Source organism: Pongo pygmaeus, chromosome 16, assembly GCF_028885625.2.
Source record: "Pongo pygmaeus isolate AG05252 chromosome 16, NHGRI_mPonPyg2-v2.0_pri, whole genome shotgun sequence".
Classification (NCBI taxonomy): Eukaryota; Metazoa; Chordata; class Mammalia; order Primates; family Hominidae; genus Pongo; species Pongo pygmaeus.
The window spans coordinates 51,541,505-51,557,879 of record NC_072389.2 but is presented as its reverse complement, the minus strand read 5'-3'; the positions used below and the strand labels follow the sequence as shown (position 1 = coordinate 51,557,879).

Genomic DNA, 16,375 nt, shown 5'->3' with positions numbered 1-16,375 from the left:
TGACTAACCGGTTATCCTACCACCATTTATTGATAGGGTGTCCTTTCCCCATTGCTTGTTTTTCCATTTGTTTGTTTCCTCTCTGATTCTTTGAACAGTGTTTGTAATTCTCATTGCAGAGATCTTTCACCTTTCTGGACAGCTATATTCCTAAGTATTTTATTCTTTTTGTGTCTATTGTGAATGAGATTGTGTTCTTGATTTCACTCACAGTGTGGATGTTGTTGGTGCACAGGAATGCTACTAATCTTTATAGATGGATTTTGTATCCTGAACTGTTGCTGTAGTTGTTTATCAGATCTAGGAGCTTTGGGCAGAGACTATCAGGTTTTCCAGGTATAGAATCACATAGTCTGCAAACAGGCATAGTTTAACTTCCTCTCTTCCTATTTGGATGCCTTTTATCTTTCTCCTACTTGATAGCTCCAGTTAGGACTTCCAGGACTGTGTTGAATAATAATGGTGAGAGAGGGCATCCTTGTGTTGTTCCAGTTTTGGAGGGGAATGTTTTCAGCTTTTGCCTATTCGATATGATATTGGCTGTGGGTTTTTCACAGATGGCTCTTCTTATTTTGAAATATGTTCCTTCAATGCCAATTTGATAAGGGTTTTTAATATGAAAGGATGTTGAATTTTATGGAAAGCCTTTCTGCATCTATTCAGATTATCAAGTGATTTTTTAGTTCTGTTTTGTGATGAATTACATTTATTGATTTGTGTTTATTGAACCAACCTTGCATCCCAGGGTAATGCCTATGTGATCATAGTGGATTAGCTTGTTGAAGTGCTCCTGGCTTGAGTTTGCTAGTATTTTGCATCAACGCTTATCAACAATATTGGCCTGAAGTTTTCTTTCCTTTGTTGTATCTCTGCCAGGTTTTGGTGTCAGAATTATACTGCCCTCATAGAATGAATTAGGAAGGAATTCCTCTTCAATTATTTGGAATAGTTTTAGTAGAAATGGTGCCAAATCCTCTTTATCTATCTGGTAGAATTTGGCTGTGATTTCATCTGGTCCTGGGCTTTTTCTGGCTGATAGGCTTTTTATTACTGTTTCAACTTCAGGACTCATTATTGGTCTGTTCAGGGATTCAGTTTCTTCCTGGTTCACTCTTGGGACATTTTAGGTTTCCAGGAATGTATCCCTTTCTTCTAGGTTTTCTAGCTTGTGTGCAGAGAGGTGTTTGTAGTAGTCTCTCAGGATGTTTTGTATTTCTGTAACATCAGTGGTAATGTTCTCTTTGTCATTTCTGATTGTGTTTATTCAGATCGTCTTTTATTCTTTATTAATCTAGCTACTGGTCTATCTTATTCTTTAAAAAAACAGCTCCTGGAGTCACTGATCTTTTGTTTTTTTTTTTTTTTGCATCTCAATTTCTATCAGTTCAACTCTGATTTTGGTTATTTCTTTTCTATTGCTAGCTTTGGGATTGGTTTTGTCTTGTTTCTCTAGTTCCTCTAGGTGTGATGTTAGGTTGTTAATTTGAGATCTTTCTAACTTTTTGATGGGGGCATTTAGTACTATAAACTTCCCTTTTAACACCATTTTAGCTGTGTGCCAGAGATTCTGGTATGTTGCATCTTTGTTCTCATTTGTTACCAAAAATTTCGTGATTTAGGCCTTAATTTCATTGTTTACCCAAAAGTTACGCAGGAGCAGGTTGTTTAATTTCCACGTAATTCTATGGTTTTGAACAATTTTCTCAGTATTGATTTCTATTTTTATTGCACTGTGGTCTCAGAGTGGTGGCTGGTATGATTTCGATTTTCTTTGCATTTGATGAAGATTGTGTTATGACCACTCGTGTGGTCGATTTTAGAGTATGTGCCATGTGCAGATGAGAAGAATGTATATCCTGTTGTTTGGGGTGAAGAGTTCTGTAGATGTCTTTTAGGTTCAGTTGGTCAAATTAAGGTCCTGAATATCTTTGTTAGTTTTCTCCTTTGATGATCTATCTAGTACTTTTAGTGGGGTGTTGAAGTCTCCTACTATTATTGTGTGGTTATCTAAGTCTCTTTATAGACCTCTAAGAACTTGCTTCATGAATTTGGGTGCTCCTGTTTTGGATGTATATAAATTTAGAACGGTTAGGTCTTCTTGTTGAATTGAACCCTTTACCACTGTGAAATGCCCTTTCTTTGTCTTTTTAGTCTGTGTTGGTTTAAAGTCTGTTTTGTCTGAAATTAGAATAGCAACCTTTCTATTTTTTTTTTGTTTTGTTTTTCATTTGCTTGGTAGACTATTTGCTATCTCTTTTCTTTGAACCTATTCCCTATTCGTGTCAATGCATGCAAGATGGTTGTCTTGAACACAGCACACCATTGGGCCTCACTTATTTATCCAACTTGCCACTGTGTCTTTTAATTGTGTATTTAGCTAATTTACCTACAAGGTTAATATTCATATGTGTGGATTTGAGCCTGTCATCATGTTGTTAATGGTCAATGTCTTAGTGTCAATGGTCTATGTACTTAGGTGTGTTTTGGTAATGACTAGTATCAGTCTTTCCTTTCCATATTTAGCACTCCATTCAAGATCTCTTGTAAGTCAGGTCTGGTGGTAACAAATTCCCTTAGCATTTGCTTGCCTGAAGAGAATCTTATTTCTCCTTCACTTAAGAAACTTAGTTTAGCTGAATATGAAATTCTTGGTTGGAATTTCTTTTTTTTTTTTTTTTTTTTAAACAATGCTGAATATAGGCCCAATCTCTTCTGGCTTGTAGGGTTTCTGCTGAAAGATCTTCTGTAGCCTGATGGGGTTTCCTTTGTAGGTGACCTGCTCCTCCTGTGTAGCTGTATTTAACATTTATTCTTTCAACCTTGGAGAAATCTGATGACTACATGTCTTGGGGATGATCTTAACACAGTATCTCATAGAGGTTCTCTGTATTTCATGAATTTGAATATTGGCCTCTCTAGTGAGGTTGGGGAAATTTTCACAAATAATATCCTCAAATATGTTTTCCAACTTTGTTTCATCTTCTCTCTTTCAGTGATATTACTGAGTTGTAGATTTGGTCTCTTTATATAATCTCATATTTTTCAGAATTTTTGTTCATTATTATTTTAAATTCCTTTTTTCTTTATTTTTGTCTGACTTAGATCAGAGATCCAGTCTTTGAGCTCTGAGAATCTTTCCTCAACTTCATCTATCCTGCTATTAATACTTCCAGTTATATTAAAAAATTATCAGTTCAATTTGGTTATTCCTTATAATGGTCATTTCATCTCTCAGATTCTGCATCATTTTATTGTAATTCTTAGATTCATTGGATTAGGTTTTGACTTTCTTCTGAATCTTGAGGATCTTTGTTCCTAGCCATATTCTGGATTCTATTTCTGTCATTTCAGCCATTTCAGCCTGGTTAAGAACCCTTGCTGGGAAACTAATAGTCATTACGAGGAAAAGAGACATTCTGACATTCTGGGCTGTTTGAGTTGCCAGAGTTCTTGAGCTAGTCCTTTCTCATTTGTGTGCGTAACGTTCCTTTAACTGTGGTGAAATTTGAGTATTGTCAGTTGACTTCTGTTCTGTAGGTTTTCAGAAGCGCAAGGCTTTGTGCAGGGTCTTGTCCTTTGTTTCAAAGGGGACTATATTAACAAAGTATTTTTAGTGCCGATATTTAGGCTGTGAATAGCAGATGGCACTTAAGTGTATTTACCAGTAGGTAGGTTTTTGCTTAGCCATATGGCTCCTCTGTATTTCCTCAGGGCTGCAGCAATGCTCCATCTCAATGTTCTGAAAGTGGGGACTCCTTTCTCAATCAAGTGCTCCCTGCAGATCTTGGCTTGGCGCTTTTGTGCTGCATGCCACTGTCCTGGGGTATGCTTACGCTTTGTGTTTTCTCTCCAACTTGGAGGCAGCAGGGGAAGATAGTTTGGTAGTGGCTGTGGCAGAGGGTCTTTCACTTGTCTCTTGGGGTTCCAGCCCAGAGAAATTAACAGCTGCTACCAATCAGTGCTATCAACACACAGGTAGGGCAGCTGTGTTGTGGACCCAAGATGGTCGGCAGGGAGGACCTGCCTACTAATAAGCAGGGGTAATGGGGGACTCATGGAGGGGACAGACTGGCCTCTTCTTCTTAGGCCAGCTGCAGCTTGCTAGAGGTTTGGATAAAGCACTCAGGGTCTTTGTTCCTTCCCCAGTCTGAGGGCAGCAAGGGCAATACCAGTACAGAGCGACTTTCAGTTGCCTCTGGGAGCTCCACCTCAGAGAAACATACAGCCACTGCTACTGATAATATTCAGCAAGGGGGTGGGGCAGCTGTGTTGCTGGCCAGAGCTAGGGACCCCACTTGGTGAAGAGCAGGTAGTCGAGAGCTTATGGGAGAAGAGACTGGGCTCCTTTCCTTATGGTGACTATGGCATACTGGAAGCACGAGTAAAGCCCTCAGTCTCTTTCCCTAGTCCAAGGGCGGCAGCAGAGGAAGATCTGCTGCCATAGCAATAGCAGAGGGGCTGTTGGTTGCCTCTGGGAGTACCACCCCAGAGAAAGACAGAGAGAGGCACTACCAGTGGGAATCCTCATCTGAAGGTAGGGCAGCTGTTCTGTGGTTCTGAGCCAGGGTCCTGTCTGGTGTAGAGTGGGGAATAGGGGCTCATTGGGAAGACAGCCTGGGCTCCTCTCCGTATGGTGGCTGTGGTGTGCTGGAGGTGCCACCATAGCAGCCAGGGCCTTTATTCCTCTCCCAGCCCAAGGGCAGCAAGGATGGTACCACTGCAGCTGCAATGGCAGAGGGGCTGTGGGTTGTCTCTGGGATAAAGGCAGAGCCACCACCAACTGAAGTGTTCAGGAGGAGGCAGGGTAGCTGTGCTAGAAACCCAAGTTGAGAGGCACTGTCCACGGAGGAGTAGCAGGATTGGAGCTCCATGTGGAAAATAGTCTGGCTGCTTTTCCATAAGGTAGCTATGATGTTCTAGAGGTCCACATTAGTTCCTAATCACCAAACTCTCTTTGAAACTTAAGGGCAACAGGAGTGAGGGCTGCAGTAAAATAGTGGCCTGCCCACTCACTCTGAAAGCGTCATCCAAGGGCAGTGCAGAGCTGCTACCCTACAAGAGCCCAGAGGGAGGATGGCTGGGATCTCAGCCTGGGAGGCCCCACCCAGGTATCTTTTCAACATAAAAATCATCTTTCAGCTCTCAACTTCCATATGCATATTCAAGGATTCACAGAGAAAGCAGAATATTGCTAGTAGTCAGGATCTCAAATCCATAGTGGAAAATAATTGTACAACTTCAGAATAGGGAATTTGCTATGCTAGACTTATCAGAGAAGTATTCAGGACATAGATAGGATTTGAAATATGCCCTGAAGTAAGAAATATGATGGAAAAACAAATTTCATTTACTGATCATAAATGTACTGTGAAAAAGATGATACAAACAAATGGAAAAACATTCCATGCTCATGGATTGGAAGAATCAATATCATTAAAATGGCCATGCTGCCCAAAGCAATCTAAAAATTCAATGCGATTCCTACCAAACTACCAAAGTCATTTTTTTCACAGAATTGTAAAAAAAACTATTCTAAAATTCAGATGAAACCAAAAAGCCTGAATAGCCATAGCAATTCTAAGTAAAAAGAACAAAGACAGAGACATTATAGTACCTGACTTCAAACTATACTAATAGGCTACATAACAGAAACAAAAATGGACATACAAAACAGACATATAAGCCAATAAAACAGGACAGAGAACCAGAAATAAAGCCACACCTACAGCCATCTAATCTTTGACAAAGTTAGCACAAATAAGCAATGAGGAAAGGACTTCCTATTCAATAAATGGTGCTGGGACAGCTGGCTAGCCATTAAATATTTAAATGTAAGACCTCAAACTATAAGAATCCAAGAAGAAAACCTAGGAAATACCACTCTGGACAGCAGTCTTGGGAAAGAATTTATGATTAACTTTTCAAAAGGAATTGCAGCAAAAAAAAAAATGGACAAGTGGGACTTAATTAAAGAGCTTCTGCACAGCAAAAGAAATTATCAACAGAGAAAACAGACAACCTACAGAATGGGAGAAAATATTTGTCAATAGTGCATCCAACAAAGATCTAATATCCAGAATCTATTAGGAACTTAAAACAACAAGCAAAAAACAACCCCATTAAAAAAATGGGCAGAAGACATGAACAGAAACTTCTCAAAAGGAGACATACCAGTGGCCAACAAACATATGAAAAATATGCTCATCATCACTAATCGTCAGAGAAATGCAAACAAAAACCACAAGATACCGTCTCACAATAGTCAGAATGACCATTTTAAAAAAGTCAAAAACCAACAGATGTTGGTGAGGCTGTAGAGAAAAGGGAACACATACATTCTTGGTGGGAATGTAAATTAGTTTAACTACTATAGAAAGCAGTGTTAAGATTTCTCCAACTACTTAAAACAGAACTACCATCGTACCCCAGCAATCCCATTACTCGGTATATACTCAGAGGAATAGAAATCATTCTACCATAAAGATACATGCATGCAAATGTTCATTGCAGCACTGTTCACAATAGCAAAGTCATGGAATCAACCGAGGTGCCCATCAACAGTGAACTGGATAAAGAAAATATAGTATATATACACCATAGAATACTATGCAGGCCTAGAAAAAGAATGAATTTTTGTCCTTTGGAGCAACATGAATGCAGCTGGAGGCCATTATCCTAAGCAAATTAATGCAGGAACAAAAATCCAAATACCACACATTCTCACTTACAATGGGATCTAGACATAAGTATTCATGGACATAAATATGGCAACGATAGATATGGGGACTCGTAGAAGGGGGAAGGAGGGAGGCGAGCAAGGGTTAAAAAACTCACTGTTGGGTACTATGCTCAGTACCTGGGTGACAGGATCATTCATACCCCAACCTCAGTATCATGCAATATACCCATGTACCAAACCTGCATATGTACCCCCTGAATCCAAAATAAAAGTTGAAAAAGAAAAAAGAAAATAAATAACAAATGAATGTACTATGAAGAAGAGAAATAAATTCACTTTCTTTGGCTAGAAATTAATAATAGAACTAATAATAAATATCCGAACTTGTACACTTTATCTCACTCACAATAAGGTTGGCTCTTAAGAATAGGGTCCTGATTCAACTATGATTTTTATTTGTTTGTTTGACTGATTTCCTTTTGGATAATGAAGGCATCTTTAGTCACCATATCTTCTGAGACATTTGTGGAAAAAACATTTTAACAAAAGAATAATGGAAATCTGAAGGCCCGGCATGGTAGCTCATTCCTGTAATCCCAGTACTTTGGAAGGCTGAGACAGGAGGATCACTTGAGGTCAGGAGTTCAAGACCAGCCTGGGCAATACAACAAGACCTCATCTCTGCAAAAATAAAAAATAAAAACTGGGCTGGAACCCCAGGTGAGGTAGCACACACCTGTAGTCCCAGCTACTTGGAAAGTTGAAGCAGGAGGCTTGCTTGAGTCCAGGGCTTTGAGGGGTGACCTGAGACAGGATTAATGGCATCCAGATGAATATAACCTGTTTGGAAAACAGAACGTTTTAGCATTTCCTCTCAATTTACCATTATTAGAGGATGCAAGTTGGGAAATCTGCATCATAGTTTCCCTGGAGAAGCAAAAGCATATAAAGAATGAAACAATTTACATAGTGAGATGATTAGAAGAGTAAGAAAACCATGCAGAAGTCCTGAAGTATCAGAGCTACATCTTCGCAAAATGGCATTATACTCTAAGAAAATTTTGAGGCTTAATTTCACCCAATATCAGGTAAAACCAAAATTATTTTAAGCAGTGATTATCAACATATACAATTAATAAGATTATTTGGGTGTCTTTAGTCTTTCCCCCAGAACAGTTTCACTGTTCATTATAAATTGGTTCATGGATATAATTTGTCACTTTAACATGTAATTTTTTGTTGTATTTATAAAATTTGAAAGTATGAGGAAGTGTGGGTTCTAACACTAGTCTCAGTTAACTGTGGTTATAACCATATCCATTCATTTGGACCATGAAGTGTTATAAAGCTATCACTATGCACCTGTTGATAATTTATCTGAATTGCAGACCCAGCTTGTGGGAAGAGGAAAAGTATCCGTATTTATTTGCTTGGCAAACCCAAAACTCAGAAGAAATACCAATAGTCCTTAGAGAAATGCTATGGCTGTATGTCTAGCATGATACTATAAACAAATAGGTGATTACCTAAAGCCCCCATGGCCAACAGGACTGTGAGAAATAAATTTAGAGGTGAGATTACATGGCTGACTTGGATCCTCTAGGGAACATACAACTCTCACATAATTATGCAGTGAGACTTTGAGTGGTGGCTTTGGAATAACTAGTACTTCCATTTTCCACATTTGGCTATTTTAAACCTAGCTTTCTCTGATACCAAATGCCTGAAGGGTTCTACAAAAACATTTAACATATTTTAAATGCAGTAGCTTTACAAATACTTGATAATTTAAATTATAAACTTCAGATACCCTTCATAACTCCTTCACAGCTCGGAATTCCATATTGTATCCGGTTTTGTTTTATATATCATCTGAAATTTAAAGACACTTTCATCATGTTTGAAGTAAATAATTAATGAAATGTACACAAACAGTATTCTCTAAGGCATTTCTAACCAATCATCAAGGATGGCATACAACATGTTTCTTAAAAGTGGTATGATAGCATATTATTCTAAATTTGGTTACTCCCAGAGAGTCTAAAGGAACATTACCAAAGGATATAGCTCGATGATTATGCAGCCTCAAATAACTGAATAATTTAGTTATGATTTAACCCAATAAAATCACTGTCCTAAATTACCATATACTATGTGGCTTTTCTACCAAGAAGTTCTAATGCGCATGGGATAAGTGTGAAGAAGCAGTCTTATGTACAGCATATTGTCCCAGACCTCTAAGCCCAATTCACCCCCAAATTCAGTACTTAACTCTGATGAAGTATACTGAATCCAAAATATTGACATCCTCATTTTAAAAATCCCCATAACTTAATATCAATAAGCACATATGGTGAGTTTTGAGATAGCAATCTAGTAATTCCAAGGCCAAATTCTTATAGCAAGCTATGCATATTTCTAATACTGATACTCACTCCTGTGTTTTGCATGCTTGAGCTTGTGCAGTAACAACACTTTAGCGCAAAGTCAAGCACCTCACTATGTTGTTTCAAAAGAAGAATCCAGTAGGAAACTTGGGCAAAAATTTGTTGGAGGAAACAAACAGGAGCAGAGTCTGAGAATGGTCTGAATGGAGGAGTCATGATTAGAGTCAGAGAACAATGAGAAAACCCAGAGATCATGAAAAGGGCTGTGCCTACTCTGATCTAAATATAAAGAGGTTTCCTGACTTTTAAGAAAATCTGCATTTATAGCACCATTATTTTATCCACATTATACTACATTCTAGCTTCTTAAGGAGGAATGAACAATACTCCTCTCCCAATTTTCCTATCTGTATAACTCACCAACTTGACATAATATACATCAAGAAATTATTTTTCCAAAGAGTAAATTATTGATCCAGTGACCAAAAGAAGTTCCTAAAAGAGTTTAACATTTACCCAAGGAGTAATTTGTTATACTGGAGAACCATAGAAGAACTTTCTAAATCAGTGTGATTTACAGAAATACATATTTTGTATTTATATTATATGAGCTGAAAGTACCACGCCGGCAATTCACAGAAGCTGTCTTTATAAACAAAGTGAAGTGTCTCCAATCAATTCCTGCTAATGCACAGTAATGAGAAGCAAATCACTCAATCACCAGCACAGAAAAATAGAGCAAATGGTCCATATTCAATAGCCCCAAAACAAATTATAAAGGGCTAAGTAGGGTGGGGTGAGGCTCAGTATTGGGAGGTTTGTTTTTCATGAACAGATGGTTTCATCATTATTTGGGGTGCCAACTAAAACTTGTGTGGCCGAGAGGCAGAGATCACTTCCTGTCCAGCCACTATTCTATTCTGCAATTCCATCCATTTCAGGAACCTCTCCTAGCAAGCTGTGAGCCTTTCTTCTCCTGGCTATGATGCATCCTAGAGTTGATAACAAATTGCAGCTCTTTCACAACCCATAATATCTTTTCAATGACCAAAGCAAACCCATACTCATGTAAGTGTGCCTCTTCCTAGGTGGATGCTGAAGTAAGTTACACACAGTTAATTATACCAAAGTCTCACCTACACAGTTAGAAGCCGCCATTATTATCTCCTCAGACTGCTCCAAACTCAACAACCTCAATAAGTTCTGTTTCCCAGTCAACCCTCTAATTGCTTTTGTTGTTGTTGTTGTTTTATCTCATTTCCTCTGGATCCCATCCAAATTCTCTATTTCTTAGATCAATAATAGGGTTAAAATGAGTCTCACTACAATAGCAGTCAAAAGCAACATGAACTATGCTGGAGGAATCACTTCATATTTCCAAAGCCGGCCTTTTAGAGCTTGGATTGAACGGCGGGCATGTGTTATTGACTGTTACCTCATATTTTAGGCCTTATACAACCATGTTTATACATAACTTGACTGAAAGAATCACATAAGCTTGCATTCAATTTCCATTTGCCTACCCCAAAATGTTTTTTCAAATTCTTCCTTAATGAATTATATTTTACATGTCAATTGCAATATCAAGCTTAATAATGTATTCAGTTTCTAAGGATATTTAAATTTTAATTAATTTGTGTAGGGTCCTAGTATAAGTTGGTATTATGCATATTAAGGAATATATATGTCTTACTTATACATATACCTAGTTGTATAAAATATAATAATTCATTTTTAAAAAACTAAGAGTAGCCAAAAATCAGACTCATGGAATCTATAGGTGGAAGAACAGTACGTCATATTGTATTCTTTCAGAGACTTCAGTCTAGTTGCCTTAGTTTTCAAACAGGAAAGAGAGTAAACTCTGTGATTTTACAGCATATAATTCAGCCCACCTTGACACAGATACTATAAGCTTGACACAGATACTGTAATAAGAAAATAATTAAAAATATAGTCAAAGATTACTCAAATTGTGCATTAAATATATTCATCACATAATTACAAAAGAAAAAATTATAAATCCCCTAACTAAAATTTCCAACTGGAGTCAGCCACTTTTTTTTAACTTAACGGAAGGAAATCTTCCATATGCAAATATTCAGTGGATTGAATATTGCATATCATAGGGACTACAGTGGAAAAATCTGAAAGTACGACCTCAGTCAGATGATCAAGGTTGACATCAATAGTGACAGGTCATGTTGATAGCATGTACACCTGATGTGATGAAAATGTCACTTTACCTGTTTGGTCTTCTTCCCCGAAACCCATAACCTCAGTCTACTCATGAGAAAAACATTATGCAAATCACACTTAGGAGGCATTCTTCAAAATATCTGACCATTAATCCTCAAAACTGTCAAGGTCATGAAAAACAAGAAAAGTTTAAGAAACTGTCATAGCCAAGAGGGGCCTAAAAAGATATGATCACTAAATGTAATGTGATATTTTGGATGAGTCGGAACAGAGAAAAAATTAGGAAAAAAAAAGAAAATTTGAACATAGTATAGACTTTAACAATAGTGTATCAATATTGGTTTCATCAGCTTTAATATGTACCATGATAATGCAATATGTTAATAATAGGGGAAATTGGGTGTAGGGTATATTGAAAGTCTCAGTACTATCTTCACAACTATTCTATAAATCTAAATATATCCTAAAATGAAAAGTTTATTGAAATATTAAACCTGTGCATGCACGTGCGCACACACACACACACACAGTGCATTTCACCACTGCTACAGATTGACATCAACACCTCTCCTTGACAACAAACCCTTGAAGAATATTGTTTTATTCATCTTTGTATCTCCTACAAATATTTAGTCCATGCCTATTAATACTTACAGAATAAATGTCCATGGAATTGAAAGAGAAGATGATCTAATGTCCAGGGTCAAGCTGACTGCACAGTAAGAAAACAAAAATTTCTATTAAGATGCACTTTTCCCACTCCTAGCAATTATTGCAGAATTTATTCTTACCTTGAGAGAAAAACCCATAATGGTGGATTGAAATTGAGGGAAAAAAAGAAGAAAGAATGAACATAGGGTAGCAGCCATGCCACTAACAAATGCGACATATAGGAATCTGTCTCCTAACTTACAAAATTACCTTAAACTCCATCACTTAGTGCTTCAAAGTCAAAAGAAGAAAAACATCTTAAAGAAGATAACACATATACTTACATTTGAAGGTTGTTCTGAGGATTAGGTGAGAAAAATATACGTGAATGCCCTTTGAAAACCACCACACGATCAAATAGCAATTCCTAAATTTCCCCAGAGGTGGAGCACCTGAAAGTCATAGTGGTCCTTGGAGACCAAAATGAATACTGATGTACTGAATTGCATTAGAGGAACCATTTTAATGGTAAAAAATATAACCATGTGATGCAGAATGATATAACCATTAGTATAATGCACACACACACCACACACACACACACACACACACAAATTAAACTTAGTTCAATTGTCTCCTAGTAATTTTTGCCATTATTATGCATCTGCTATTTTGCGATCCTGTTTTCTTGTATCCTCTTAATTGTGTGTCTTCCCCACTAAACTGTTACCAAGTACCCATGTCTTGTTAATTCTTGTATCTTGAGAAAAATAGATTTGGGCACATAATAGACATTTATTCAACAAATATTCCTGGAGCGCTTACTGGAAATCATGAGATCTAGTAAACAAAAGATTAAGATTCCCGTTCTTAAAGTACTTACATGCTAATTCTAGCAGGCTATCAGGCTAGAAGGTGATAGATGCAATGGAGAGAAACAGAGCAGGATAAGGGGGAATGGGAGTTAGAAACAAGTTGTAGAATTAAGCAGAGTGGTTGCACTGTGAATGTGAGGTTTGAGCAAAAACTTGGAAAAACTAATGATTTTGACAAACCACATATCTGGGTGCTAAACATTCCAGGCAGAAAAGTAGGGCACTATCCCTAGGTGCAAGCTTGCCTGTCATGTCAAAAAGCAGCCAGGAAGCCAAGGTGCCTGGGGCAGTGTGAGTGCAAGGAAGAGGAGTAGACAAGGCCAGGATGATCAGGCCAGGTAGGGCCTTGTAAGCCATGATAAAGACTTGTGCTTCCCTCCACAGTGAAATGCGGAGCCACTGTAGAGTTTTGAGTGACAGCCACATCATCTGAGCTACATTTCTACAGGCTCACTCTGGCTGTCATGTGGCCACTACGTGGTGGCAAACACAGAAGCAGTAAAGAGACCTGTTCGGGGTGGTTGCCATAATCTGGTGGCTCAGACCAAGGTAGTAGGTGTGGCTGTGATGAAAATTAGTTGGATGATAAATATATCAAAGTACAGCCCAAAAATGTTATGATGGATTCAACAAATACTTTAAATGGATAAATATCGGGCAGTATTCATTAGCAGGCAATCATCATCAAGTACCAAAGGCTTAATAACAATTTATGGGCCAAAAAAAAACGCTTAAAACAAAAACCATATTTGTTAAATTAGCATGATATATATTAAACTTACATTATGTAGACAATGACTAATTATTTTGTTTCAGCCTCAGAACATTGACACCCAGCTTACTGACCCAGGGTTTTGAGGGGAGAGAGTTTGATAACCACTAAGCTACCTACATGTGCGAATGTTGATACGGATACTGAAACTAATTTATGACAGGTGCTGTGAGGGGGTATCTCACCTGTTCAAAGAAATATCATTATCTGATTTCAGCCTTACACTGGAGGGTACGTCAGAGCCAGCCAGGTGGAAAGGCTTGCCGTGCTAAGCCCTGGAGTTGGCTCTGCTTAGTAATTGATACCATTTTCTGGCACTCGTTATTTTTATAAAGATATTAGCAAAGCAACAGTGAAATTAAAGGGCTTCATAATCCTCAGCACTCATCATCAACTTCTGAAATATGATTGCATGTTAGCTCTTACCGTAACTGTACAAAAGCACTTACTCAAAGGTAGGGAGGACAAACTCTGTTAATAGTAGTAAAGGGGAGCACTATTGCCTCTTTCCAGACTCTGGCATCCCTTTTCCCAAAGCAACAGGAGTTACAGAGATCTCCTGAATCTCCTTTTTGCTTATCTTCCAGGGTGTGTAAGCAAAATATGTCCCTAGAAAGGTTAACAAATGGGTGAGAGGTGACTCCTGTATTCCTTCCTCATTCTTCTCCTTTTACATATTTCTTCCCCCTGCTTCCAGTGGCCTCCCAGGGATCCAAGCCTGCTCATAGGAAATTAAATGAGGTCAGTGATTAACATTTCAAAGTGAATTTAAGTCACCACTTGCCCTCTGTCTGGGGAGTGCACATTACGAGCTTAATTTGTGGAATAGCAGACTTTGTATCCCTCTTAGCCATCAGGTAAGGGTGCTGTTTTATTTACTCAGGAGATCTGGGGAGCATAGCATGTTTCCTCAGAGGAGAGGAGGAGGATTTTGCTAGTTGAGGCATGTCCAAGCTCCCCAGATCAGCTGCCTAGCAGCAGCAGCCTTCCCTGCCTCATTCCAGGTCATGCTGTGAATATGAGGACACCAGTCCCACGACAGAGCTAAATCAGAAATCAAGAGACTAGTAATTCTTGCTGGACCCCTAATTTTCTCTTTATAAAATAGTATCGCTCTATAGACACCCTGCCTCACAAGGCCTTTTTGAAGACAAATGAAATAATGTCATCTCTTCAATGCAAGCCTGTCCCCCAACAACTCAATGAAAGGTGCTATGTATAATGACCAAGTTCTCTTTTCAGCTGAATTTAGAAACTCCAGATTACAGTGCTTCCTATGTTTATTCACAGTGCCATCTAATTTTGCATAGGAAAGTAAGGCCTAGGCATTTGCATTTTTCCTCTTGGTTCCACTCTCCCGGCCAAGAAACACATGAAGAAGGGTCTTCACTGGCCCAGAGTCCCTGATAGGATTCCATTCATGCCCGCCACTCACTGACAGAGAAAGCCCCCCACCAGAAGGCTCCGCTCTCATAAAGAGCTCTGCCTGATTCAGGAAGACGTGGCTTTTTGTTCAGTACCATAGGACCTTGTGTGACACTCCACGGCCCGGGCTAGGGGCTGTCACAGCAGTCTTTCACAATTCAAAGAGCAAAAGAGAATAGCCTGCCTTTGAGCGTCAGAAATGTGGGAGAGGCAGGAATCAAATCATGAATAAATAAATAAACACACCAACAGCTGTGATATTTAAAACAGACAATCACTATAACAGCAAATGACAACCCTGCAGCCTACAGAATCTGCTAATAAACTGTCTGCTGTGAATGTTATTAAAGATAAACTTATGAGCCATGATTATTCAACCATTAAACCTAAGTGGAAATCAAAGGAAGATGTGTGTCAGATGATGTTTTTGGTGCCACGTAGCCTAGGAAAATTACTCATCAAATATGAATCCTGATCTCTCTGTCCTCCAAGGATTGGTCCCTTGAATTTTCGGCACTGTGTGCAGAAGCTGTCTTTTCTTTTTTCCTTTAATTATAATTTTAGTTTCAAATGTGCGGCTTTTTTATTTCCAATAAGTTGTTGTGATAAACACATCTCATTATCCATGGAATAAAGGGAGTGCCATTCAATTCAGCAAGGGCGTATCTACAAGAAGGAAAGAAAATAAGACTTTCCCCACAGCCAACCTGCTGACCAGACAACTTTCGGCCCTGAGGGACTGATGCTGAACAAGCTCTCAAGAAGTCTAGATTGTGGGGAGCTTTGTCAATATATTAGCTAATTTAACTGAACCGGAATTTAATTTCAATTCAGTAGTCGTCATATTCACACTTCACTTTAATCTCAAGCTCTATTGTTAATATTACAGTCAGCAACACAGTTAATAGGAAGAGTGGGTCTGATATGGTGGTTCATGCCTATAATCCTAGCACTTTGGAAAGCCAAAGTGGGAGAATCTCTTCAGGCCAGGAGTTCAAGACCAGCGTGGGCAACATAGCAAGACCCCTATGTCTACAAAAAAGTTTTAAAAAAATTGCAGCTGTAGTCCCAGCTCTTCAGGAGGCTGAGTTAGGAAAATTTCTTGAGCCCAGGTCTGAATTCAAGGCTGCAGTGAGCCATGATTGCAACACTGCAGTCCAGCCTGGGTGACGGAGAAAGACCGGGTCTCAAAGAAAAAAAAAAAAAATAGGAAGAGTGGCATATTACAGAAGAAACAAAATTATACAATAAGATTCCTATATGAGCATTCTACTTTGAAGACATAAAAGGATGACTTAAATCGAAAATAATTTTCAGTTAATGTCCTGAAGAATATAATTATATGCAGGATGCAGAACACAGTGAAGTCAGAGCTACTCAGTCTAGT

At 38.5% G+C, this 16,375-nt stretch overlaps 1 non-coding gene across 1 annotated transcript; it reads left to right on the top strand.

The window, feature by feature from the left end:
- The first annotated feature begins 7,114 nt into the window (after positions 1 to 7,114).
- LOC129014917 (small nucleolar RNA SNORD11) lies at positions 7,115 to 7,202 on the top strand. Its single transcript, XR_008494437.1, has one exon. It is a non-coding gene; the product is annotated as a small nucleolar RNA SNORD11 (small nucleolar RNA).
- The last annotated feature ends 9,173 nt before the right edge of the window (positions 7,203 to 16,375 follow it).